Source organism: Triticum urartu, chromosome 5A, assembly GCF_056163025.1.
Source record: "Triticum urartu cultivar PI428250 chromosome 5A, HENAU_Tu73, whole genome shotgun sequence".
In the NCBI taxonomy this organism is placed as follows: Eukaryota; Viridiplantae; Streptophyta; class Magnoliopsida; order Poales; family Poaceae; genus Triticum; species Triticum urartu.
Genome location: NC_141877.1, coordinates 661,267,035 through 661,289,905, shown reverse-complemented (window position 1 = coordinate 661,289,905; position 22,871 = coordinate 661,267,035). Strand labels below are relative to the sequence as shown.

At 49.0% G+C, this 22,871-nt stretch overlaps 1 pseudogene; it reads right to left on the bottom strand.

Moving 5' to 3' along the window:
* Positions 1-21,274, bottom strand: part of LOC125507615 (riboflavin biosynthesis protein PYRD, chloroplastic-like) — a 110,330-nt pseudogene extending 89,056 nt beyond the window's left edge.
* Positions 21,275-22,871: the final 1,597 nt, after the last annotated feature.

Below are 22,871 nucleotides of genomic sequence, written 5' to 3'. Positions count from 1 at the left end.
AACAAAAATAATAGTTTCTACGATATGATCGCAGAAGTAAAATATTTGAGTTATGAGTTTGGCCTTCAGTTAAAACAATGTGAAATAGTTTCACTACTCACGCCACCTGGAACACCATAGTGTAATGGTGTGTCCGAACGTCGTAACCGTGCTTTATTAGATATGGTGCGATCTATGACGTCTCTTACTGATTTGCCGCTATCGTTTTGGGGTTATGCATTAGAGGCAGCTACATTCACGTTAAATAGGGCACCATCTAAATCCGTTGAGACGACACCGTATGAACTATGGTTTGGCAAGAAACCTAAGCTGTCGGTTCTTAAAGTTTGAGGTTGCAATGCTTATGTGAAAAAATTTCAACCTGATAAGCTCAAACCCAAATCGGAGAAGTGCGTCTTCATAGGATACCCAAAAGAAAATGTTGGGTACACCTTCTATCACAGATCCGAAGGCAAGATATTCATTGCTGAGAATGGATCCTTTCTGGAGAAGGAGTTTCTCTCGAAAGAAGTGAGTGGGAGGAAAGTAGAACTTGATGAGGTAACTGTACCTGCTCCCTTATTGGAAAGTAGTTCATCATAGAAATCTGTTCCTGTGACTACTACACCAATTAGTGAGGAATCTAATGTTGATGATCATTTAACTTCAGATCAAGTTACTACCGAACCTCGTAGGTAAACCAGAGTGAGATCCGCACCAGAGTGGTACGGTAATCCTGTTCTGGAGGTCATGTTACTTGACCATGACGAGCCTATGAACTATGAGGAAGCGATGATGAGCCCAGATTCCGCGAAATGGCTTGAGGCAATGAAATCTGAGATGAGATCCATGTATGAGAACAAAGTATGGACTTTGATTGACTTGCCCAATGACCGGCGAGCCATTGAGAATAAATGGATCTTCAAGAGGAAGACGGACGCTGATAGTAGTGTTACTATCTACAAAGCTAGAATTGTCGCAAAAAGGTTTTCGACAAGTTCAAGGTGTTGACTACGATGAGAGTTTGTCACTCGTATCTATGCTTAAGTCCGTCCAAATCATGTTAGAAATTGCCGCATTTTATGAAATCTGGCAAATGGATAAACAAAATTGCATTCCTTAATGGATTTATTAAAGAAGAGTTATATATGATGCAACCAGAAGGTTTTGTCAATCCTAAAGGTACTAAAAAAATAGGCAAGCTCCAGCGATCCATCTATGGACTGGTGCAAGCATCTCGGAGTTGGAATATACGCTTTGATAAGTTGATCAAAGCATATAGTTTTATACAGACTTGCGGTGAAGCCTGTATTTACAAGAAAGTGAGTGGGAGCACTACAGCATTTCTGATAAGTATATGTGAAAGACATATTGTTGATCGGAGATAATGTAGAATTATTCTACAAAGCATAAAGGAATGTTGAAAGGAGTTTTTCAAAGAAAGACCTCGGTGAAGTTTCTTACATATTGAGCATCAAGATCTATAGAGATAGATCAAGACGCTTGATAAGTTTTTCAATGAGTACATACCTTGACAAGATTTGAAGTAGTTCAAAATGGAACAGTCAAAGAAGGAGTTCTTGCCTGTGTTACAAAGGTGTGAAGTTGAGTAAGACTCAAAACCTGACCACGGCAGAAGATAGAGAGAGAATGAAAGTCATTCCCTATGCCTCAGCCATAGGTTCTATAAAGTATGCCATGCTATGTACCAGACCTATTGTATACCCTGCCTTGAGTTTGGCAAGGGAGTACAATAGTGATCTAGGAGTAGATCACTGGACATTGGTCAAAATTATCCTTAATGGAATAAGGATATGTTTCTCGATTATGGAGGTGACAAAAGGTTCGTCGTAAAGGGTTTTGACACTGATCCAGATGACTCTAAGTCTCAATCTAGATACATATTGAAAGTGGGAGCAATTAGCTAGAGTAGCTCCATGCAGAGCATTGTTGACATAGAAATTTGCAAAATACTTACGGATCTGAATGTGGCAGACCCGTTGACTAAACTTCTCTCACAAGCAAAACATGATCACACCTCAGTACTCTTTGGGTGTTAATCACATAGCGATGTGAACTAGATTATTGACTCTAGTAAACCCTTTGGGTGTTGGTCACATGTCGATGTGAACTATGGGTGTTAATCACATGGTGATGTGAACTATTGATGTTAAATCACATGGCGATGTGAACTAGATTATTGACTCTAGTGCAAGTGGGAGACTGAAGGAAATATGCCCTAGAGGCAATAATAAAGTTATTATTTATTTCCTTATATCATGATAAATGTTTATTATTCATGCTAGAATTGTATTAACCAGAAACATAATACATGTGTGAATACATAGACAAACAGAGTGTCACTAGTATGCCTCTACTTGACTAGCTCGTTGATCAAAGATGGTTATGTTTCCTAACCATAGACATGAGTTGTCATTTGATTAACGGGATCACATCATTAGGAGAATGATGTGATTGACTTGACCCATTCCATTAGCTTAGCACCCGATCGTTTAGTATGTTGCTATTGCTTTCTTCATGACTTATACATGTTCCTATGACTATGAGATTATGCAACTCCCGTTTGCCGGAGGAACACTTTGTGTGCTACCAAACGTCACAACGTAACTGGGTGATTATAAAGGAGCTCTATAGGTGTCTCCAAAGGTACATGTTGGGTTGGCGTATTTCGAGATTAGGATTTGTCACTCCGATTGTCGGAGAGGTATCTCTTGGCCCTCTCGGTAATGCACATCACATAAGCCTTGCAAGCATTGCAACTAATGAGTTAGTTGCAAGATGATGTATTACGAAACGAGTAAAGAGACTTGCCAGTAACAAGATTGAACTAGGTATTGAGATACCGATGATCATCCAGGTTCCGCTATTGGTTATTGACTGGAGACGTGTCTCGGTCATGTCTACATTGTTCTCGAACCCGTAGGGTCCGCACGCTTAACATTACGATGACAGTTTCATTATGAGTTCATATATTTTGATGTACCGAAGATTGTTCGGAGTCCCGGATGTGATCACGGACATGACGAGGAGTCTCGAAATGGTCGAGACATAAAGATTGATATATTGGACGGCTATATTCGGACACGGGAAGTGTTCCGGAGAAGTTTCGGATAAAACCGGAGTACCGGGGGGTTACCGGACCCCCCCCTGGGGTTAATGGGCCTCATGGGCCCAAAGTGGTGAAGAGGAGGGGCGGCCAGGGCAGGCCGCACGCCCCCTCCCCCTCTAGTCTGAATTAGGCAAGGAGGGGGGCGGCGCCCCCCCCCCTTTCCTTCCTCTCCTCTCTCCCTTCCTTCCCCCTCTACTAGTTGGACAAGGAAAAAGGAGGGAGTCCTACTCCCGGTAGGAGTAGGACTCCTCCCTGGCGCGCCTCCTCCTGGCCGGCCGCCCCTCCCCCTTGCTCCTTTATATACGGGGGCAGGGGGGCACCTCTAGACACACAAGTTGATCTTCGTGATCATTATCTTAGCCGTGTGCGGTGCCCCCCTCCACCATAATCCTCGATAATATTGTAGCGGTGCTTAGGCGAAGCCCTATGACGGTAGAACATAAAGATCATCACCACGCCGTCGTGCTGAAGGAACTCTTCCCCGACACTTTGCTGGATCGGAGTCTGGGGATCGTCATCGACCTGAACGTGTGCTAGAACTCGGAGGTGACGTAGTTTCGGTGCTTGATTGGTCGGGCCGTGAAGACGTACGACTACATCAACCACATTGTGCTAACGCTTCCACTGTCGGTCTACGAGGGTACGTAGACAACACTCTCCCCTCTCGTTGCTATGCATCACCATGATCTTGCGTGTGCGTAGGAAAATTTTGAAATTACTAGGTTCCCCAACAGCAGTTGCAAGCAAAGCGTCGTGGCGGGATCTACATGTGAAGCGGAGTACATGGCAGCCTCGGAAGCTGCACAAGAAGCAATCTGGGTGAAGGAGTTCATTACCGACCTAGGAGTTATTCCCAATGCGTTGGGCCCGATGACTCTCTTTTGTGACAACACTGGAGCTATTGCCCTTGCCAAGGAGCCCAGGTTTCACAGGAAGACCAGGCATATCAAGCGTCGCTTCAACTCCATTCGTGAAAATGTTCAAAATGGAGACATAGATATTTGCAAAGTGCATATGGACCTGAATGTCGCAGATCCGTTGACTAAACCTCTTCCTTGAGCAAAACATGATCAACACCAGAACTCTATGGTTGTTTGATTCATCACAATGTAACTAGATTATTGACTCTAGTGCAAGTGGGATACTGTTGGAAATATGCCCTAGAGGCAATAATAAAATGGTTATTATTATATTTCCTTGTTCATGATAATTGTCTATTGTTCATGCTATAATTGTGTTATCCGGAAATCGTAATACATGTGTGAATATATAGACCACAACATGTCCCTAGTAAGCCTCTAGTTGACTAGCTCGTTGATCAACAGATAGTCATGGTTTCCTGACTATGGACATTAGATGTCATTGATAATGGGACCACATCATTAGAAGAATGATGTGATGGACAAGACCCAATCTTAAGCATAGCACAAGATCGTGTAGTTCGTCTGCTAGAGCTTTTCGAATGTCAAGTATCTTTTCCTTAGACCATGAGATTGTGCACCTCCCGGGTACTGTAGGAATACTTTGGGTGTGCCAAACGTGACAACGTAACTGGGTGACTATAAAGGTGCACTACGAGTATCTCCGAAAGTGTCTGTTGGGTTGACACGAATCGAGACTGGGATTTGTCACTCCGCATGACGGAGAGGTATCTCTGGGCCCACTCGGTAAAATATCATCGTAATGAGCTCAATGTGACTAAGGGTTGGTCACGGGATGATGTGTTACGGAACGAGTAAAGTGACTTGCCGGGAACGAGATTGAACGAGGTATTGGAATACCGACGATTGAATCTCGGGCAAGTAACGTACCGATTGACAAAGGGAATTGAATACGGGATTGATTGAATCCTCGACATCATGGTTCATCCGATGAGATCATCGTGGAATATGTGAGAGCCAAAATGGGTATCCAGATCCCGCTGTTGGCTATTGGCCGGAGAGTTGTCTCGGTCATGTCTGCATGGTTCCCGAACCCGTAGGGTCTACACACTTAAGGTTCGGTGACGCTAGGGTTGTAGAGATATTAGTATGCGGTAACCCGAAAGTTGTTCGGAGTCCCGGATGAGATCCTGGATGTCATGAGGAGTTCCGGAATGATCCGGGGGTAAAGATTTGTATATAGGAAGTCCAGTTTCGGCCACCGGGAAAGTTTCGGCGTCATCAGTATTGTACCGGGACCACCGGAAGGATCCCAGGGGTCCACCGGGTGGGGCCACCTATCCCGGAGGGCCCCATGGGCTAAAGTGGGTAGGGAACCAGCCCTTGGTGGGCTGGTGCGCCGCCCATGGGCCTCCCCCTGCGCCTAGGGTTAGAAACCCTAGGGGTGGGGGCGCCTCCACCTGGCTTGGGGGCCAAGCCACCCCCTTGGCCGCCTCCCCCCCCCCCCCGGCCCCTATATATAGTGGAGGGGAGGGAGGGCAGCCGCACCCAAGTCCCTGGCGCCTCCCTCTCCCCCCGTGACACCTCTCTCTCTCGTTGGTGCTTGGCGAAGCCCTGCCGAGATCCCGCTGCTTCCACCACCACGCCATCGTGCTACTGGATCTCCATCAACCTCTCCTCTCCCCTTGCTGGATCAAGAAGGAGGATATGTCTCTCCCAACCGTATGTGTGTTGAACGAGGAGGTGTCGTCCGTTCGGCGCTCGGTCATCGGTGATTTGATCACGACGAGTACGACTCCATCAACCTCGTTCTCTTGAATGCTTCCGCTCGCGATCTACAATACAGGACGGTTTTAGATGCACTCCCCTCTCCCTCGTTGCTAGATGACTCCATAGATTGATCTTGGTGATGCATAGAAAATTTTAAAATTCTGCTACGTTCCCCAACACCTGCTCCAATACAGGACGGTTTTCAACCATCTTGTAATCGTGGAACTGCTCTATAATATACATCTCGCTCCCGGCATCGGCGGCCCCAAACTTAGATTCGAGTGCCTCCCACAAGTCCTTGGCGACATGCACATGTAAATATGCGTCGACCAGTTTATCTCCGTTCACGCTAAGAACTGCTCCGAGGAACACAACAGTGGCCTCCTTGCACGCCTTCTCCTGTTCAGGAGCAATCGTTCCCGTGGAGACACCGGTGACCCAGAACACGTTCATAGCCGTGAGCCATAAAGTGGTCTTAGTCTGCCAACGCTTAAAATATGAACCGGTAAACTTATCCGGTTTTAGTGCAGCGGCAAAGCCACTTGCCGAAAAATTCCTACACATAATAGGTTTTTGGATTGTTGAGTAAATAGGCAATTTCTCAATTAAATTAATCCACGAGTAAATCACTAGCATGGCATTGACACAAATAAACACATACTGATATTCAGTCAAGCTAGCACATACTACGCTAATTGCAGAAAGATCTACGTATAACGCTAGCATGGCTAAAACAAGAAATAGTAGGAGCGGGATAAACGAGTTATACCCTCCAGTAGGCCATGCAGAGGCCGTGGCTTTGGTGGCAGCAGTGGCGTCCTCGGCGGCCTTCTTGTCGGCTTCAGCTTTCTCGGCGGCGGCACGTTCTGCGTCAGTGAACATGGTGATGATGAAGGCGACACGGACGTAGAGGAAGTAGACGATCGGAAGCGAGCAATCGCGTAATCGCTGCCCAAAAACCTATTCGCCCCTCACCCCATACAGGAACCAAAAGGGTGTGGTTTCGGAGACCTGCTCTCCCGTCGACCGTGTACACGGCGGACGGGATGGAGTGACCGGTGGCAGCAGCAGCAAGGGAACGACGGTGGGTGTGCGCGTGGGAGCAGATGTGATCTGTTTGTGGCGGCTAGGGTTAGGAGACACCGCACACGTCAGAGAACTCTCCGTTAGTGACTGGCAAAAGTAAGCACGTAGCTGTGAGCTCAGCTTGGCTCAATCCCGCAACATGCGACGCGCCGAGGCATGGCGAGGCGGGCGGCGGAGGAGGAGTGCGCGAGGGCCTCTTCTCTTCTCAAGCTCCAATAGCATGTAGAAGAGAAACCCTTATAAGGAGGTCCAACTCCTTTTCCACTTCCGGGGTGGGACTAAACTTCCCACTACACCTAGTGCCATATAACCCTCATGGGCCCTTAAAGATTTTTCAGAAATTTCTATATGGGCCTAGATCCCATCTCAAATTTCAGCAGCTTGTCCTCCTGAAACTTGCTCAGCAGCGGCGCCAGGACACCTCCGGCATCTCGGAAATCCACCAGCACACTGCACAACTCCCGATCCGCGAGTTGTCGAAAGATGGACTCTAGGTTCATCTGGTCGAGGGCCGAGACACCAACTCCCGCTGTCTCCACAGCGATGGGACTATCGGCCAGGGCTATGGCGTTAGATGCAGACTCTTCCTGGAGAAACGAGATGTGGAATTTGGAACCTTCTCCCTGCGCTATGATGATGTAAAGAGGCTGCTTTACCCCTGGCTCCTTTGATATTGGTAAGGTGGTCGTCTTGGCCATGTCACTTGAAATTATAACTCAGTCGTATTTTTTCGATAAGAGGGGCCACACAGCCCCCATTTTCATCACGAAAATGGAGTCATAGCATACGAATCAAGTTTCATACAGACTTTACTTTTTTCGATGCCTAACATATGCATCATGAAAAAAACTACTCCTACATCTTGAGGCACTTCGACTGCACCTACAGGATGCTACAACAAAAGACCGCTCCAAAGCACCGTCCCTACATTTTTTGGCTAACATTTTTGCATCAGGTGAAAAAACTCACTACAACCTGAGATACCAAACTCTGCACCTACAGGGTGCTATAGCAAAAAAACAAGAGAGATCATCGCAAATGCTACATCTATCACCACTTGATCAACAAAGCCTCCATACAGCAGGCCCCCAGCTGTAAGCACGCTTGAAGACGTCCCTCGCTATCTGGGCCAACCTCTTGGTCACTTCCTTAAGAGTTTTTTGCACTCCTCTTTTCTGTAGCACACCCCACGAATCCAACACAGAACATAAGGAGAAGATAATATCAATAGGATTTTTAGGTAAAGAACTTTGAAAGCAAGATTTATTTCTTGTTTTCCAGATCGACCATAATAAAGCAGCCGTACCAATAGCTATAACCACTCTATCTTTCCCAGTATACTTAGGAAGCCAATTCTGGCAAAAGTCAAAGAATGACATGGGTGTTTGGGGATTTCCCAAAGCACTCCCAACTACATTCCAAAGAAACTGAGCAAAAGAGCAAGTGAAAAACAGATGGTCAATACATTCATTGGCATCACAAAATTCACATTTGCTGGTGCCTTTCCAGCCTTTTTTACACAAGTTGTCCTTGGTCAGGATCCTCCCTTTGATAACTAACCAAATAAAAGCCTTAATTTTCAAAGGTACCTTCAGTTTCCACAGAAACTTAAAAGGGAACACTACTCTCCTAGCAATAATATATTGATAAAGAGATTTAACAGAGAACTGGCCAGAGCTGGTCAAAAGCCATTTGACTTTGCCAGGTTCCTCACTCAGAACAACCTGACTGCACATATCTAGAAGTTTATTCCACATATCCAATGTCTCCCCATATAAACATCTCCTAAATCTAATGCAGTTAAAATCTTGTTCAAATGCTTTAGCAACCGTAATGTTTTGATGGAAAGTAAGTTTGTACAAGCGAGGAGAAAGTTGACAGAGAGGCTTGTTGTGGATCCAAGCATCTTCCCAAGATCTAGTTTCACACCCACCTCCAACAATTCTCTGATAACAGTTGCAAAAGATATCTTTAACACTCATGATACCATTCCAGAAATGCGAGTTGGCAGGAGATGACTCACATTGAGACAAAGTTTTCCTCTTCAAATACTTTGCTCTAATCATCTCCTGCCAATCCCCATCTTCATTCTCAAGTCTCCAGAGCCATTTACACAAAAGATTAATATTCTTGATATCCAGATTAGTAACACCCAACCCCCCTTGGTCTCTAGGTTGACAAACATCAAGCCAGTTAACTAAATGAAACTTCCTAACCCCCTCTTTCTCTTGCCAAAGCACCCGAGCTCGAAAGAAATCGATTATTTTGCCTACTCCCTTTGGTAGACGCAAAAAGTTAAGTAAATGACTAATTACATTACTCAAACAAGTTTTAGTACGGATAATCCTACCACCCATAGATAAAAGACCCCCATGCCACGCTGCAGCTCCTTTCTCTACTCAGTCGTATTCTTTCGCCAACTGTGAGTAGTATCCTCCTGGTTGATCAGCTCCGCTCCCAATTTGATTTATGACAATTCCGTTCATCGAGATTGTAGTTTTGAGTTTAGTGTAATAGATAAAACATCAGCAGCAGCATCACACATTGTATTCAAACAAAACATGAAATGCAGCAGTATGAAATATAAATATCACTACACTAAATGGCTAAAGCAATGAGTGTTCTACAATTTCCTAACCATAGTTGTAGCACACAAAATTTGAACATATTGTGCAACTTATATTGAAAAATTAAGCTACACCTATAATTATAAAGTGGCAAAAATCTGGGTTCTGATATCACCACAATCTAGAATTCTAGCAAGATATTTGTAGTGGAATATCTACCTCAAAGTTGCAAAGGCCTTCCCAGTAAGCATGCGATGAAGGTAACCCTCATTCAATCTGAGACATAACGCTTCCTCCATGCCAATCCTTACATCTATCCCGGCATTTCTGAGCTTTTCTTCCCAGTAAGCATGCGATGAAGGCAGTATTGGAACAGTAGCGAATAATGGCGCTGGTTTTACCAACAGAAGTGAATTGTTAGTGAAATTAGGGATCATATGAAGATTGGGAACTAACATGAGGCCTAGTTACCAGTATGACCACATGAAGATTAGGGGACTGACTGTTTTCTGAAAGATTAGGCGAAGTCATGCCATGCTCTGTTAACGACCATCCAAGGTTTGAAAGATGAGAGAGTCACTGAATTACCACGCTTTGCAACAAACATAATCCTACAAATCTTTCGTAATCTCATAGAGTGAACACCAAATTGAGAACAGGTGTGACCTCGGCATGGGGCTGGCCGGCTTTGGGGTGGAATCCCTCGCCGACGACTTGGCCCTCGCGGACGATGACGCAGCCTGTTACGCTCCCACTAGATAATTTGGCACAATCAGAGTCAGAGTATGGAGGAATTGGAGAATTTCGATCTAGGGTTCATGAGATATAGAGAGAAGGGGATCGAGAGTGAGAACCATGCCTCCAGTCTCTTGTTTTTGCCTGCCTTCTCCCCTGGTGCTCTCTCGCTTAAGTAGTTAGGTCGTCCATTTTGGGCCGCCGTAGCGCTTGTTGGGCTTGCGGGCTCGTTTATTCTTCTCTTGGGCTTGGTCACTGGTGTTGGCTGGTGTAGTAGGCTGGGCCATAACATTCCCCCCTTCTTGAGAACCAGCTTCCCCCAATTAAGCTGGAGCCTCTGGATAATGGTGTTGCAGCTCGCCGCGGTCCTCCTAGGTCGCCAGTGACGCCGGTTGCCCGGTCCAGCGGAACAGCACTTGCGGGATTTGGTTCTTGCCCTCGCGGTGAAGATCAGTACCCAGGATTTCCACCGGTTCGGGGCTGGATGCTGCCTCAGTTGGTAACTCCTCCAGCGCCTGTTCCGACAGCGGTAGTGCTCGCGCAGTAGGGATACGTGGAAAACTGGATGAATGCTGTGTCGTGGTAACGATTCCGATAATAAGAGAGGGTAGGATAAAGGAGCATGATCTATCGAGATGCATATGGGTGACACGGTGGTTTTAGTGAGTTCGGGTCTCTCACGGTGGAGATAACAACCCTACGTCTCGTGCTTCGGAGAGGCTTTGTTTTATCTGAGTATGTATCCGGAGATTACAATGTGTGTTTGAGAGAGAGGGGAGAGCGGATCTCCATGCTTGAGCTATGTCCTTAGACTAATGGTTAGAAAGAGAGAGAGGTGGAAGAAAAGACCCCTTAGTCTAGTGGTGGGGGTGGCTTATATAGAGTGCGCCACCCCCTCACCCCTTATGTTACACGGTGGAGAATCAATGCCATAATGCCTGCCCACTACAAAACCGTCATGCTGACTATTGGTCTTTGCATATCCGAGTGAGTTACATGGTCGAGTGGAATGAGCTCGTCGAGTGAAGTGCCGTGCTCCGAGTGATTATCGCCATCCGAGTGACTTTCAAGTTGCGGTACATCTGGACGGCGATCTGGCCCAGGGGTCCAGTACAAAGTATACGGTGTCCATGGGTAGGGCCTTTAGGTCAGGCCTATTACCCTACCCCCAATACATGTCCTCGTCATTAGCCCCCGAATCGGTCGAGGTTGAGCGGGTCGAGTCGAGGTGAATTCCCAGATGAGTCGAGTGCTGCGGAGGCACTTATGAACTCCCTCTGGTCACCCGGCGATCTTATCTCCGTATGTTGCCTTGACGGATTCCAGACTGTATGGTGTCCGAGTGAAATGAGCTCAAACGGGTCCGCGGAGGAGCGTTAAACTCACCTTAAAGCAATTTTTTTGGAGTGATTTGGAGCTGGTCCTGCATTGAGTAACTGATTACTCGGAATTTCTTCACGCCTGGAATGTGTCTTTTTTTGTTGTTTGGCCATCACTCGGACCGGGCGGACCGTTCCGAGTGGATACCATTCCAGTGGGGGCACGCTGAGTGCACCCACTGGGTGTAGTCCCAGAGACTGCCGTCGACTGCGGGCAGTCGGCGGGAGTCTTAGAGCATGTCTTTTTTGTTGTTGTTTGGCCATCACTCGGACCGGGCGGACCATTCCGAGTGGATACCAACAGTCCGCGGGAGTCTTAGAGCCTGTCTTTTTTGTTGTTTTTCATCACTCGGACTAGTCAGGCCGTACCGAGTGGAGATTACTCCAGTGGGGGCACGCTGAGTGCACCCATTGGGTGTAGTCCCCGAGACCACCATCGACTGCGGGCAGTCGGCGGGGGTCTGAGAGAACTAAAACTCTTCTTAGATGGTACTGATCGAACTTGTTCTTCTCTGACTCGGAGGTCGAGTAATTCTGGAGCTGGTTTTGCATCGAGCAAAATGTTTCTTTCTGAGTTCTCTTCCAGTGGGGGCACGCTGAGTGCACCCGCTGGGTGTAGTCCCCGAGCCTCTGTCGGACTAGATGAGTCGGGCAGAGGGTTTAAGTCTCCTGGTAAACCTCCACGCAGTCGACACGGTAAATATCTTTTAGTCTGAAATTGAGTCAATCGGATGCATCTTCAGGTGCTTGACATGGTAAATAAGCTCAGCCTGGAGCTGAGTCAGTCGGAATGATCTCCGTGCACTCTGCACGGTAAATAAATTCAGCCTGGAACTCGATCAAGCAGGTGAATCTTCGTGCTCTCGGCACGGTGAATGAATTCGGCTTTGAAACTGTCAACTGTAGAAAAAAGCCGGATACTCCAGGGAGTAATCGTTCCAGTAGTACTTCTTATATTGACCATTAGATTTTGTGTGAAAGGGGTATTTGCAAGAGTACATTGTATCCATAGAGGAGCTTCGTTTTCACCCTTTTGCATGAAAGGGATATTTGTCCGAGCGGACATGCTTCCTGACTGATCGGGGTATGTTGACTGCAAGGAAAAACTTGGTGGCACTCGTATGTCTCCCGGAGGAGATAGACTAGTGGTCTGACATGGACGTGCTATGAAACCCGACTGGCGGGGTTAGTGTGTGGGCTGACTCTCCAGGGAGAGGTCACTCATTATCCTGGGGGAACACCAGCACATGCTATCTCTGAGTCCAAGTTTGGGAAACTGACGCCTTGGAGCCTAGGATAAGGGTCAGGTGTATCCGTAGAGGAGCGTTGTTTTCACCCTTTGCAGTCTTAAAGATGACTTCAGGTAATGATTTGGGCAATCGTCCGAGTGGACAGTACTACCCTTATAGATTTTCGGTAGACCGAGCATGTATGGTCAGAAGCATATTCCTGATGTGATCAATAGGTTGACCAAATGGGCGTAACCCATGAGGGTGACATGGCCCAGGGCTATGCGAAGCCCCCGAGTGATGCTCGAAAAAGGTAAGATTGCTACAGAGTGTGATATGAGGTTTGAACATATGAGTAACTTAGTTGTTCCAGTGTTGGGGGTGTAGAGGTGAGGACATGTCCAACTTATGGTGACGCGCGGGGCGGCCGAGCGGCGAGGACATGTACAACCGAGTGGCGACGCGCGGGGCGGACGAGTGGTGAAGACGTGCAGATCCGAGTGGCGACGCGCGGGGCGGCCGAGTGGTGAAGACGTGCACAACCAAGTGGCAACGCGCGGGGCGGCCGAGTGGTGAAGACGTGCACAACCGAGTGGCAACGCGTGGGCGGCCGAGTGGTGAAGACGTGCAAATCCGAGTGGCGACGCGCGGGGCGGCCGAGTGATGCTAGGTGAGGTGGCCGAGTGAAGGACTAAGTGTCCAGCCAAGTGGCAAAAATGGTCCTTGAAGGAGTTAGCCAGATGCTTTCGAAGCTGATGTAGTGACGAGGTCGGTGTAGTGTGGCTGCGGCGCAACAAGACCGGCGCGACAACTGAGTCTGAGTAGGAACGAAGATGGCGTGCAGAGTGTCTGGGTGATTATGTAATTTGTCAAAGTGACGGATCGAATGTACTTGTTGAAGTGAAGGGTCTGACTTGTGATGAAGTACTCGACCACTTAGGAGAGTGTCATTCTGAATGAGCTGTAGCTCCCGAGTGCGGCGTAGCCCCCGAGCGTACTATAGGCTTCGACAACGGACGTGCCAGAATACAAGAAATATAGTTTTGAATGGATAATTTGTAATTCATCGAGTCAGACTCGGGTAAAGATGAGGAGAAGCTTCCGAGTGATGCTCGAAAGAGGCAAACTCGCAGGGAGTGAAGTGTGCAATTTAATTATAAAAGGGACTTATCAGTCTCATGCTTGACGAGGTCTATGTCATTGATATGATGAAGAGGATTCCTCTGAGGGGTTGGCCGAATGTGTTTGAAGCCAACAGGTGACAAGGTCAGTGTTGTGGTGCGCTAGGACCGGTATGGTGACCGAGTCCGAGCAGCGATGAATTTGGCGAATAGGGCCGTCGAGTGATCGCATAACTTGTGTAAAAATGGCACAAGCCAACGAAATAATTTCTCGAGGAAATTTGATGTGTGCTGAAATGATTTGTGTGAATAACACCCATAGACACCCGCTGGGAGTGCAACGGGCTTGCTGGTTGACCAGCAAGAGTCTGAGAGAGCGAAGGATCGGTTCGAACTTGTCGAAGCGACGGATCCGACCGAACTCATTGGAATACTGGCTCAAATAAAATGGAAGTGTAGTGTTTCAACTGAGTTGCAGCCCCGAAGGACCGCTGCAAACTCGAAATGAAGAACGACACATGGTGTTCGTGAATGATGTACGCGAAAAATGGAAGCTAGACTCGTGAGTCACATAACTAGTACTAAGTATGTGAAAATAAGCAGCCGAGCATAGAGGTACTGTAACGCCCTCGATGCGGCTATATCTCCCACGTATCGAAGCACGACTTAGAGGCATAACCGCATTGAAAGCAATGTCGCAAGTGAGGTAATCTTCACACAACCCATGTAACACATAAGGAAAAGATACATAGTTGGCTTACAATCGCCACTTCACACGATTACATGAATAAAACATTACATCATCCAAATACACTCATGGTCCGACTACGGAACCAAAATAAAAGAAGAACCCCAAAAGCGACAAAGGTCCCCGATCGACCCCAACTGGGCTCCACTACTGATCAACTAGAACGAAACAACACAAAGGACAAGATCTTCATCGAGCTCCTCCTTGAGCTTGGTTGCGTCACCTGCTCTGTAACATCGGCACCTGCAAACTGGTTTTGGAAGTATCTGTGAGCCACAGGGACTCAGCAATCTCGCACCCTCGCGATCAAGACTATTTAAGCTTATGGGTAAGGTAAAAGGTATGAGGTGGAGCTGCAGCAAGCGACTAGCATATATGGTGGCTAACATACGCAAATGAGAGCGAGAAGAGAAGGCAAAGCATGGTCGATAAAATTATGATCAAGAAGTGATCCTAAAACAACCTACGTCAAGAATAACTCTAACACCGTGTTCACTTCCCGGAATCCGTCGAGAAGGGACCATCACGGTTACACACACGGTTGATGTATTTTAATTAAGTTAAGGTTCAAGTTATCTACAACCGGACATTAACAAATTCCCATCTGCCCATAACCGCGGGCACGGCTTTCGAAAGTTCAAATCCCTGCAGGGGAGTCCCAACTTAGCCCATCACAAGCTCTCAAGTTCAACGAAGGAATAGACCTCCTCCCGAGACATTCCAATCAGACTCGGTATCCCGGTTCTACAAGACATTTCGACAGGGTAAAACTAAACCAGCAACACCGCCCGAATGTGCCGACAAATCCCGATAGGAGCTGCACATATCTCTTTCTCAGGGCACACCGGATCGTCCAAACTTTCGGTAGGCCAGCCCAGAGTTGCCCCTGGTGGCCACCGGCGGCTGACAAGTTGGACCAACACTCAGAGGAGCACTGGCCCGGGGGTAAAATAATGATGACCCTCAGGAGCGCGACTCCCAAGGGAAAAGAAAAGGCTAGGTGGCAAATGGTAAAACCAATGTTGGGCATTGCTGGAGGAGCTTTACTTAAGGCGAACTGTCAAGGGGTTCCCATTATTACCCAACCGCGTAAGGAACGCAAAATCCGGGAACATAACACCGATATGACGGAAACTAGGGCGGCAAGAGTGGAACAAAACACCAGGCATAAGGCCGAGCCTTCCACCCTTTACCAAGTATATAGATGCATTAATTAAATAAGATATATTGTGATATCCCAACAAGTAAACATGTTCCAACAAGGAACAACATCTCCATGTTCCATCAAGGAACAAACTTCAATCTTCACCTGCAACTAACAACGCTATAAGAGGGGCTGATCAAAGCGGGAACATAGCCAAACAACGGTTTGCTAGGACAAGGTGGGTTAGAGGCTTGGTTCAACAATATGGGAGGCATGATAAGCAAGTGGTAGGTATCGCAGCATAGGCATAGCAAAAGAGCGAGCATCTAGCAAAGCAAAGATAGTAGTGATATCGAGGGTATGATCATCTTGCCTGAAATCCCGCAAGGAAGAAGAACGAGTCCATGAAGAAGACAAACGGACGTAGTCGAACGGTTCCTCACAACGCAACGTTATCAGAACCAACCCGAAGAAACAACACCGGAAAGGAGCAAACAACATAGTAAACAACCAACACATGACCATGGCATGATGCACAACCAAGTATGATGCATGTCCGGTTTAATGAAGCATGGCATGGCAAAGTGCACAAGCAATCCTACAAATTAAGTGGAGCTCAATATGCAACGAGTTGCATATTGGCGAAACACCACATTCAAGTTATTTAGTTCGATCTCGTTTATGTACCCAACAAGATTAAATGTTGTTAGCATGGCAAGAGGGTGAAGCAAAGTAAAACTACCTATCTAGTCAAGTTTAAATGAGGCCGGAAGTAACGAACAACAATTCCGGTAAAACCCCATGAGCATATTATAGATTTGGTACTGTTCTGCCCTAAGCCATATTTTAAAGTTGTTAAACATGCAAGATGATGCCACCATGTTAAACTAGGCAAAATTCTACCCCATTTACATATAAAGTTTATTAAATTTGGAGCTACGGTTAATTAGTTATGAATTAAATCATTTTAGCAAGTTATTTAAACAAATTTAAACAAACAGCATATTAAACATTTTAAACATGGATGAAAAAGACATATTATGAAACTAGATGAAAAACTAAGCAAGTTTCATATACAAAGTTTTTACATGTGATGCTTAGTTTGTGAGATATTAAATGCATGAAGGCTAGGGGATTTTTCTGTAAATCTGCAATTCCCTGGAAATTAGCTAAATCCGTCCAGGAAAAAAAACAAAGAACGGGCCGAAACTGGAGTCGGGCCAACAGGAACAGGCGGTGGGGGGTTCCTCGCCATGGGCCTCGGCCCAGCTGGTGGAGAGGCCAAAGCAGGCTGGCAGGACGCTGGGTCTTGGCGAGGCAAACAAGGCCGAATCGACGAGGCGGTCAATGAAGGCGCTCGTCCTCTGAAAGAACAGAGGCAGCAACAACTGCAGGGAGGTGGAGGTCGCCGGCGCGGATGGATCCCGGTGAGGCGGGGCGGCGACCTGGAGGCGTGGTCAATGCGGGCGGGACGAGGCGCTCGTCTCACGCGAGCAGGAGAGGCGGGCGCCTGACAAACGTGCCTCTGCTCGTTGCAGAGGAAGCGGAGGCAGCGACATGGACTTGGCGGCAAGGACGTCGTGGGGACGACCCGATCCAAGGCGGGGGAGGCGCGTGGAGGTGGGGAACGATCGGCCCCTTCCGTCCCGTGGCGCAGCTGGTCCGGCGGCGCTTGCTTGGAGCTCGGGCGTCGAGCGCCATGGCACTGCATCGGGAGACCGAGACAGAGAGAGATGTTACAGGACGAGGGAGAGAAACCAAGGAAGAAAAAAGGAGATGGGCGCGGGGAACCTCGGGAGGTCGGCGCTTGATGGTGGAGCTCGACGATGGAGGGAGCTCCGGGGCTGCTGCTTGCGGTGATCGCGCGGGAAGCTACGGGCGCCCATGGCGTTCCTTCTGCTGCTGGACCAAGAGAGGGAAAGAGAGGTCAGGAAGGAGAGAGCACAGGGAAGGAAAAGAAAGAGGGCAGGGGCCGCGATGGTCCTTCTGATGGCTGTTGCTGCTCCGGCCGGCAGTCTCCGATGGAAAAACACCGGCGAGGAGGAGGTCCTCGGGCGGCTGGGTTGGAGGAGATCGAGGAGAGGGGTGGCGGCTGGCTGGTGGATCGAGAGGAGGCTGCGGGATTGGCCAGATGAGAAATCAAGGGAGAGGAGGTGGGTGGATCGGGGAGGATCCCGATGAGAGAGTGGCGGCGGTCGAAAGGGAAAGATGGGACAAGTGCCCTCGGTTTTAGGGATTGATCTAGGGTTGGACTATATATAGCATTAGGATTTTTTTGGGTAGGGGCTAATCTGTCCCTCCGATTGTAATCAGACGATCGAAAAAAAATAGGTTAGGGAGTCCAAATAAGAAAACGGAGACGCTCTGTAGATGTTTGGGGATGATCCGGACACGACTGTGACGACTGTTCGGGTCGGGTCCGGGACAATTCTCGGACGCGCGCGCGAGGAGGTCCGCGGGCTGACGAGAGAGGATAGGTTGGGGGCTAGCGGTGAGTGGACTATGTAGACGGTCTCGAGCTGAGAGAAGAGAAGAGAGAGAGGCCCAGCGACTGTTTCCGGAGACCGAAAACGTCTGACGTTAGACCGGCTATATTGCCGCTATACTTTAACGGTTGGGCTATCAAACGAACTCCGAATGCGATGAAACTTGGCGGGCGACCTACTAACAACATAACAACACCGCACGCCAACTTTCAACCCATTCCGAGAACATTTTCCGGCCCCTTATACAATAATATTTTGGACATGCTGCAGGCGTGTGCAAGTGTGTCTGGGCTCAGAACGGACAACGGACGGAACTGGGAGAACCCGGGCTAATGCAAGTTTTGAAAACATGATGATGCAATGCACATGATGACATGGCAAGATGCAACACGCAAGTGAATGACACGGCAACGACAACGAATAACTGGAAGACACCTGGCACATTGGTCTCGGGGCGTCACAGGTACACTCGGTGGCGTGGCCTCCGAGTGAACGTGATGTGTGAACTACGGGACAGTCGGGAAGACGGAAATAATAGGATGTAAAATGACTTAGCTGTCTGAAGGCGTGCGAGTGGTCGAGTGGTGACGAGGCGATGGTGACAGTCGACCTTCGTCTTGGTGTCCTTGCGGATAGGGATGGAGCGCACATTATACTTGTGATGCAGCTCCTTGAGTTAGAGGTTTGCTCTTGTCTCAGTCGGATTTTGGCTACTTAGGCTAGTCCTTGGACTGCAGCTAAGCCTCCGAGTGGGAGGCTTGCTCTCCACTCGGTAGGATTTTTTTTAAACTTAGGCGAGTACTGGACTGCAGCTAAGCCCCCGAGTGGGAGGTTTGCTCTCCACTAGGTAGGATTTTTTTCAAACTTAGGCGAGTATTGGACTGCAGCTAAGCCCCCGAGTGGGAGGTTTGCTCTCCACTCGGTAGGATTTTTTCAAACTTAGGCGAGTACTGGACTGCAGCTAAGCCCCCGAATGGGAGGTTTGCTCTCCACTCGGTAGGATTTTTTCAAACTTAGGCGAGTACTGGACTGCAGCTAAGCCCCCGAGTGGGAGGTTTGCTCTCCACTCGGTAGGATTTTTTCAAACTTAGGCGAGTACTGGACTGCAGCTAAGCCCCCGAGTGGGAGGTTTGCTCTCCACTCGGTAGGATTTTTTCAAACTTAGGCGAGTACTAGACTGCAGCTAAGCCCCCGAGTGAGAGGCTGACTCATCACTCGGTAGGATTTCTTGAACTTAGGCGTAACAGATTCGCAGCTAAGTCACCCACTGGGGGATTTTGGTTACAAGTATAAGCAACAACAATTATTTCAGAAAAAACTATTAAAATCTGTGTGGTGATGAGGTGACCAATCGATGGCGATGCGCGGGGCGACTGAGTGGTGATGAGGTGACCAACCGACGGCGACGCGGGGGGGCGGCCGAGTGGTGATGAGGTGACCAACCGATGGCGATGCGCGGGGCGGCCGAGTGGTGATGAGGTGACCAACCGATGGTGACTCGCGGGGCGGCCGAGTGGTGATGAGGTGACCAACCGATGGCAACGCGCGGGGCGGCCGAGTGGTTATGAGGTGACCAACCGAGTGGCGACGCGCGGGGCGGTCGAGTGGTTATGAGGTGACCAACCGAGTGGCGACGCGTGGGGCGGTCGAGTGGTTATGTGGTGACCAACCGATGGCGACGCGCGGGGCGGCCGAGTGGTTATGAGGTGACCAACCGACTGGCGACGCGCGGGGCGACCGAATGGTTATGAGGTGACCATCCGATGGCGACGCGCGGGGCGTCCAGGCGATGTAGACGCATCCCGCGGAGTGACAATGCGTGGGCGTCCGAATGATGTAGATGCGTACAGCCGAGTGGCGACCCGCTGGACGGAGGAATTGTGAGGACATTTCCCACCGAGTGGCCGCTGGACTGAAACGTCTGTGTCCGACTGCCGCAGTGGTTTGTTAACCATTCGAGCAAATTCATCCGAACATGCGTTCCAGTGAGCTTAAGTCCCGTCCGAGTGAACCTGGGTTCGAACAGAAAAGAAATTGTTAAGCGACTCTCGAGTAATTTGTGAGCTAAATTGTAAAATGGACCGAGAGGATAAAGTCCTTAATCCTCTGTCGAGCATCCGGAGACTTGTTCCGCGGGGTTCATCATCGTCAAAGCGGAGTGCCGCCAGCCCCCGGAGGGAGGGGCCGTATGTGGGGGTTCACCGATGACATTGTAGATGAGGCTGGAGACTACGAAAAGCCAGACGGCCCCGATGGCCGCGCATGAAGGTTCGACGACGGCCTCACAGATGAAGCCGGAGACAACAACGAAGCGGATGGCGCTGGTGGCTGCATGCTGAAGCCAACCAACCGAGTAGCCTGCACTTTAATAGTCTAGAGTGCAAAAATTATCGCTGGGCTAACCAGCCGAGTGAACCTGTTCGTTAGCCAGCGAGTGAAAAGGTGAATCGGCCGAGTGAACCACAACTGGGTTGTGATCTAGTCGCAACGCCATCCGCCGAGTGGAATAAACGTTGAGTCGGTCAGGCGACTTTGTTCGTCTCAGCAAGCCTTGCAAGTTAGCAAGTATAGGTACATCCATGAATATTTTTTGTTGGACTAAAGTGTCCACGGATGGATGCTATTTTGCAGGGAGTGAAGATCACACATGGCCGTGCATGCATGCACAGATTAACTTGCGCATTAGTCATCAATCGAGGACAGAGAAAACTGGCGCATTTAAGGTCCTCTGCATGCCCCCTTACTCCTCTGCATGCCCATCGGATCATTAAATGATTGGGAAACGGCCCAAGGATTTAAGGTCGTGGGCGAGAAGTTTTTGCATGGGCTAGCTTAACTATGGTAATAAGTAATCTGGTAATTAACTGCTATAATTGACTTGCGTACCTGGTAGGGGATGGACTTACGGGAACGGGGCCGTCGGCGGTGCCGGGGAGAAGTTCAGCATGTGTACCTCGTGGGCATGGAGCAGCATGTCAATCGACCCAGCGGCACTGGCGATGACGGCGAATCTGACCATGGCATCTCAGGTCGCGCTGCGGCCGCCGAAGCGATCGGCGGTGACGCGCTGCGGCGAGCGCAGATCACCGGACAGCGGGATGATGGCTTGGCCGCCGGAGCGGTGGGCAGTGACGCGCTGCGGTGAGCGCGGGTCACCGGACAGTGAGACGACGGCGCAGCTGCCGGAGCGGTCAGCGGTGACGCACTGTGGCGAGCGCGGGTCGCTGGACAGCGAGACGATGGCGTAGACTTCCATGGCTTGCGAGGTCGGGCGAGGAACCCATTCGTGTGACGAAATTTCGTCCGAGTGAAACTCGCCCAAGGCAGGCGCGGTGCAGAGGAGACCTGCTTGCCGTCACCATCTGAACCGAGGAGGATCTTGAGGAGGGCGATGGTGGCGTGCTGCAGCGCGGCGCTGATGGGGAGTCACTGGGGCTGAGCGTCTGCAAGGACCTCCATTGTCGTGGCTCTCTCCTCTTCCGTCATTCACAAGTGCGACATGCAAAAGAAACAAAAAGCAATTAGCAGATCATCGATTGGTTGTAAAGAGGACCGGATGAGATGAGCAACTCCCTGATCCTTTTGTATGATGTAGTATTTTGTGTGATGGTCGGGACTCCAATAGTCAAAGTTGGAAGGCGATTGTTTGATCTCGGGAGATCATTCCAAGAAACTTTGGTTGCCTCCAGAAATTAGTCTGTTGCTGGCGATTGAAGAAAGAACCATATGCATCATGGCTCGATAGACGCCATGCCCCACGGTGGGCGCCAACTGTCGTGGTAACGATTCTGACAATAAGAGAGGGGTAGGATAAAGGAGCATGATCTATCGAGATGCATATGGGTGACACGGTGGTTTTAGCGAGTTCGGGCCTCTCACGGTGGAGATAACAACCCTACGTCTCGTGCTTCGGAGAGGCTTTGTTTTATCTGAGTATGTATCCGGAGATTACAATGTGTGTTTGAGAGAGAGGGGAGAGCGGATCTCCATGCCTGAGCTATGTCCTTAGACTAATGGTTAGAAAGAGAGAGAGGTGGAAAAAAAGACCCCTTAGTCTAGTGGTGGGGGTGGCTTATATAGAGTGTGCCACCCCCTCACCCCTTATGTTACACGGTGGAGCATCAATGCCATAATGCCTGCCCACTACAAAACCGTCATGCTGACTATTGGTCTTTGCATATCCGAGTGAGTTACACGGTCGAGTGGAATGAGCTCGTCGAGTGAAGTGCCGTGCTCCGAGTGGTTATCGCCGTCCGAGTGACTTTCAAGTTGCGGTACATCTGGACGGCGATCTGGCCCAGGGGTCCAGTACAAAGTATACGGTGTCCATGGGTAGGGCCTTTAGGTCAGGCCTGTTACCCTACCCCCAATACATGTCCTCGTCATGCTGCACGAGGCGGGAAGTTGGAGCTTGTAGGCGACCTGGCCGACCCGTTGCACCGCCTGAAACGGACCAAAATACTTGAAGGAAAGCTTTTGGTTAGCTCGCGTGGCCAGCGATCACTGGATGTAAGGTGGAATCTTTAGAAACACCCAGTCATCCACCGCGAAAACGCGCACTGATCTTTTCTTGTCTGCTGAGTCTTTCATCTGTTGGCGCGCTCGAAGAAGGTGCT